Genomic DNA, 6,000 nt, shown 5'->3' with positions numbered 1-6,000 from the left:
GAGGGAGAGTTTGACTTCTTTGCTGATTTGGATGCCTTTTATTTCTTTTTGTTGTCTGATTGCTGAGGCTAAGACTTCTAATACTATTCAAAGACCATATTCTTAAGGATTGGGCTTTGTGGGTCTAAAATATAGTTAAATGGTGATTTTCTGGGATTGAATAACCCATTGTTTCTTAAGTTTTCACAGTAATAACATCTACCACTGATTGAACACTTACTGTGTATGATTTTCTTTATATACATTGTCTCACTTTGAAAATGGCTTTATGTTTTTTGTAAAGGTCTTTCCTGATCATTGCAAAAATTTTTAAATCCCCCAAATAAACAAACCAAGCAGTATAGAAAAAAACAAAGGAAAAAACCTCCAGAAATCCCACCTTAGAGACAACTAGGATTACCATTTTGGCGAACATCTTCTCAGACATCTCTCCTTGCAGATTAATGTATTAGATATGTGTTTAAATACACAAGTGGGAGCATGCCTTATGTTTCCTGTGGACATAAATTGTCCAGCTAATCATTCCAACAACCCTATGGGGTAGGCATTATTTGTGCCATTTTATAGGTTTAGAATAGTTAAGTGGCATGCCTAGGACATACTGTTAACAAGTGGTCAAATGAGTTTGGTTTCATTTTTACCTGAAATGATCACCCCAGTTCCCTGGTAGAATTAGAATTGGACAAAACAAAGGTCTCTTTCCCTGGAGAATTAAAACACACACACACACACACACACACACACACACACACACACACCCCACTCATAAATAAAAGATGGTCCTACTATCTAGGCACCTCAGTGATAGGAAAGCATAGCTGTCTGTGTGGACTCAGCAGCTCTAGAGAATATACCCATTCTGAATAAAATAAGCCATCTTCTGTGCTGTAGGCCTTCGGAGACATTGTTCTTCTGAAGTCTGTGTGAAGTGTTGCTGCACTGATGTCACCCAGGACAACATCCCCTGGCCCCATCACATGCCTGAGTCTCTGGGAGCTGTCAGTGTTTTTTTGTTTTATTTTGTTTTGTTTTTAAATATTTTATTTATTTATTTGACAGAGAGAGAGAGAGAGACAGTGAGAGAGGGAATACAAGCAGGGAAAACAGGAGAAACAGGCTTCCCATGGAGCAGGGAGCCCGATGTGGGGCTTGATCCCAGGGATCGTGACCTGAGCCAAAGGCTCACTGTCAGTGTTTACATCATTACAAGTGATCTTCATTCTGATGCATTGCAAAGGTCTTTTGTTATACCACACGTCCAGCCCCAGCTCTGCTGATGCTTTGCTTTGTGGACCAAGCTGAAGAATCTTTGGAACTGTAGGTTTTTGAGTGAATGAATGAAGTGGGGGGTCTCTACTCTCTTGCTGGTAAGTAGTATGTTAACTGCCAAGGGGCCCCTTGAAGTCTTTAAAAATTGCTTTGCCGTGAATAGGGTACTGATTAAATAAATTATGGCACCTCCCGATATTGAAAACCCATGTGCTGATAAAAGGAACAAGGTGGATCAAGGAAGAATGGCAAGATGTATTACGTGGTAAGAAGAAATGAAAGCAAGGTGCGGAACATGGTGTAGAGCATGACTTCACTTTCTTTTCTTGGTAATTTTTTTTTTTTTTGGTGAATTTTATTTTATTTATGTTTTTAAAAGATTATTTATTGGGAGTGGAGGGGCAGAAGGAAAAGCAGAGAGAGTCTCAAGCAGACCCCATGCTTAGTTTGGGAGACCAACATGGGGCTCTGTCTCACAACCCATCAAGACCATGACCTAAGCTGAAACCAAGAGTCAGATGCTTAACTGACTGAGTCACAAGGCACCCCTTTTTTCATAAAATATATATATGCATAGATATATACTTTTTCTGGGAGGACCCGTAAAGAAAGAACTATTAATAAATAGTAGTTGTTACCATTCAGAAGGGCAGAAACAGAAGTTATCACTTGTTATTTGATACTTTAATGATTAAAATTTTAAACTTTATTCATGTACTACTATTCTAATGTTAAATTATCTAATATTGATGGGAACAATCTGGGCAATGAGAACATGAGCCATTAAATATTTTCTTCTCTGTACTTCTCCATGCTTTAAAAACATTAAAATTTATTTTTAAAAAGATGTTTTCAGAGAGAGTCCCTTCCTTCTTAAAAAGAACAAGGGGTCCTCTCACCTTATAGACTTTTGGTGCTAAAATAGCCCTCTGTGTACTGGGAACATGATCTGAGCAACAGTATAACTGAATCCAGTTTGGGAACAGATTTATTTCTTCTTTTCCAATTATCGTAATAAATCAGGCAGGACTGCCAAATAGTACCAATTAAGTTCAGTTGGTGATGGCTGCCCAGACTGCTCTTGAGAAGAGCCGGGAGGCTGTTTCTGGGTTTAGCTGCAATTGGTGAGCCATGGCTGCCCCAGTGTGAGGTGGGGGAGTCTGGGGAGCAGGCTCCATGTGGGTTGGTGTCACCAAGGGACAAGTTCCCCCCAAGTTAGCCCTAGCCTCCCTGCAACCCCCAGCATGCCAACACATGGCAATGCGCTATTCACAATGTTCCAGCATCCCAGAGGGGGAAACAAGGTTTAATGCAAACACAAAAGGACACACATCCTGATGGTGCATGAAATTAACAGCAAACACTGGGAAACATAAGTCACAGCTCTGTTCTGGGACAGGGTGGAAATCACAACCATTTCATCAGAGTAGAAGATAAAACCAGGGGGAAAAATGAAAAGACTAACCAACTGATCAAAAGAACCAGCACCACCACCTTTTCAGAAGGTGGCTCTGCCCCCTCTTCATCCTTAGTGAGCTTCTGTAGCTAAGGAGAGAGAACTGGGGCACTGTGTGGGCTGATACTGATAGCAGCTTCATTTCTAGGGCCTCAAGGTCTCGGATTAAGGGCTAGGGTAGTCCCCTCAGGGGAGGTGACATCTAAACTGATTATTGAGTAATACCAAAGAGCCAACTGTAGGCATGTCTGCAAATAGCTGTTTCTGGTCGGGCCTGAGTTTCTCCAAGCCCCGTGGAATTTTCTCTAGGTAAAAGATTTCACCTGTGGTGTGGCATGTCTAGCAAGGTTGAAGTAAGGAGAAGCAAAGAGGCCTTTGCCTGAAAGGGGCTTTTTGGACATCCCTGCTGTTTGCCCTCCACGTGTCTGGCAGAGTCCATGGCTACCTGGGCCATGAAGGGGCTTCTTGCTCAATGTGGGCTATCAGCATGGGCTACCTGGACTTGGTGCTGAAAATAGCTACATTGAAAGGTCTGCTTATTCTATTTGTCCCCAAGCTGCAATGAAACGCCACAGAGAGGTCAGGAGGGAGCCCTGTGAGGAGGGTGTGAGGCTTACATCATAAGGTCTGTTCGCTTCTACAGTCCCCTTTTGGATTTGGTCAAGCCAATGTGATTTAGTATTTGAATTCTTTTCTATGTTTTCATTTTTGTTTTCTGGTACAAAGTCCACAAAGTGGGAAGAAACTTCTGTCCTTTCAAAATTGGCAGATAAAGGATATAACCAAACAGGATCCATCTGGTTTTCTAGTTGATGTGGCCCCTTCCCTTCCTCAAAAACAGTCTTGAAACCATGCCTGCCTTAGGTAAACCCTGCTATGTCCCTTAGAACTGGGTGAAGCCCGGATCTCTAGGGGAACATAAACAGCAGAGTGGGAGCAGGTGGGTGGGGTAAGGGCCAGAAATCTGATTCCGGATACCCCTTCCCTCATTCCTATACTAAACAAATATAGTATATTTATGGTGTGCCTACCTTAAACAAAGATGCAGTCTTTGTTCTTAAGAATTTAGAGTCTAGCTGGGGAGTAGGATCTGTTAATCTATGTCTGTTTGTTTTGCTTTGATTTATTTCACTGAAACTTGTCAGTGGTAAGCCTGCTAATGGCAGGATTAACAGAGAAAATTTATTGAATGTTTAAGCTAGTTTAAAAACTGAGCCTTGGAGCGCCTGGGTGGCTCAGTCAGTTAAATGACAGACCCCTGATTTTGGCTCAGGTCATGATCTCTGGATGGTGGAATTGAGCCCAACGTGGGGCTCCTACTCACGCTGAAGTTGGCTCCAGGTTCTCTGTCTTCCTCTGCCCCTCTCCCCTTCCCTAAAATAAATAAATGGGATCTTTATTTTTTTTTTAAGATTTTATTTATTCATTTGCAGAGAGAGAGTGAGCAAGCGCAAGTAGGGGGAGCAACAGGCAGATAGAGAAGCAGTCTCCCTGCTGAGCAAGGAGCCTGATGTGGGAATCGATTCCAGGATTGGGGTCATGACCCAAGGCAAAGGCAGATGCTTAACCGACTGAACCACCCAGGCATCCCATAAATAGGATCTTTAAAAAAGAATAAAAATTGAGGGGCGCCTGGGTGGCTTAGTCCTTAAGAATTTGCCTTCAGCTCGGGTCATGATCCCAGGGTCCTGGGATTGAGCCCCACATTGGGCTCTCTGCTGGGCAGGAAGCCTGCTCTCCCTCTCCCACTCCCCCTGCTTGTGTTCCTGCTCTGGCTGTCTGTCAAATAAATAAATTAAATGTTTTTAAAACAAAAAGAATAAAAATTAAACCTAAAAAAAAAAAAATTGAACCTCTAGTTCGTGAGTAAATGAATTAAATTATCTGGATCCTATTCTTTCTAAGAAAATAACGTTATTTTAAAATATTTTTATTTTATTATTTATGTAAATATTTAATTTATTTATTTTAGGGAGAGGACACAGAGAGAGAGACAGCATAAGCAGAGGGAGGGACAGAAGGAGAGGCAGAGAATCCCAGACTCCCTTCTGAGTGCAGAGCCCCACCTGGGGCTTGATCCTATGACCCTAAGCTCATGACCTGAGCTGAAACCAAGAGTTGGACACTTAACTGACTGAGCCACCCAGGCATCCCTATTATTTATTTCAGTAAACTCTACCCTTCAATGTAAGATTTGAGTACATGGCTCTGAGATCCAGAGTTGTACACTCTACCAGCCTGAGCCAGCTAAGCACCCTGTAAAAAGAAGAACTTTAAAAAGTGATATTAGTGATTTTGTATATTTTGCTTCAGCAACACTTCCATCTTTATCATTGGATGCTTTGCAGCACCCGCCAGTCATGTTCTTTACTGGACTGGAGTTTTCTTAATGGATTTTTCCATTAATTTGACTTCATGGTGGTTCAAATCAGCATAGACTGACAGGATGAAGGCCTCCACAAGTAAAATTACATTTGGCTCTAAAGTAATAAGAGTGTGAGGAAGGAAACTTTTTTTTAATTTTTTTTTTTTTAATTTTTGTTTATTTGACAGAGAGAAATCACAAGTAGACAGAGAGGCAGGCAGAGAGAAGAAGGGAAGCAGGCTCCCTGCTGAGCAGAGAGCCCGATGCGGGACTCGATCCCAGGACCCTGAGATCATGACCCGAGCTGAAGGCAGCAGCTTAACCCACTGAGCCAAGGAAGGAAACTTTTTAATCATCCTAAAAAGATGTCTCAGCGGTCTAGTCTTACAAAGAAGTATATGACTTTAGGCAAAAGATAATGCTCCTTTTTATCTTATTTTATTTTATTTTTAAAAAATATTTATTTATTTGACAGACAGAGATCACAAGTAGGCAGAGAGGCAGGCAGAGAGAGAGGGGGAAGCAGGCTCCCTGCAGGGCTTGATCTCAGGACCCGGAATCACAACCTGAGCCGAAGGCAGAGGCCTCAACCCACTGAGCCACCCAGGTGCCCTTATTTTATTTTTTTAAGATAGTGCTCCTTTTAAAAGGAGTGTATAATCCACATAAAAACTTGTACACGAGTGTTCGCAATGATATTAGTCATAATGGGCAAAACGTGGAAATGACCAAAATATCCATCACTCGGTAAATGGTTACACATATATACATGGCATAGTACATCTATACCATGGATTATTCAACAATAGAAAGAGATGAAATATAGATATCCAGGCTATTATATAGCTAAACTTTGAAAAAATTCTGCCAGGTGAAAGAAGCCAGACACAAAAGGTCACACACTGTATGA

The sequence above is a fragment of the Mustela nivalis genome (assembly GCF_964662115.1).
Source record: "Mustela nivalis genome assembly, chromosome: 3".
NCBI classification, from domain to species: domain Eukaryota; kingdom Metazoa; phylum Chordata; class Mammalia; order Carnivora; family Mustelidae; genus Mustela; species Mustela nivalis.
This window is presented reverse-complemented; position numbering follows the sequence as displayed.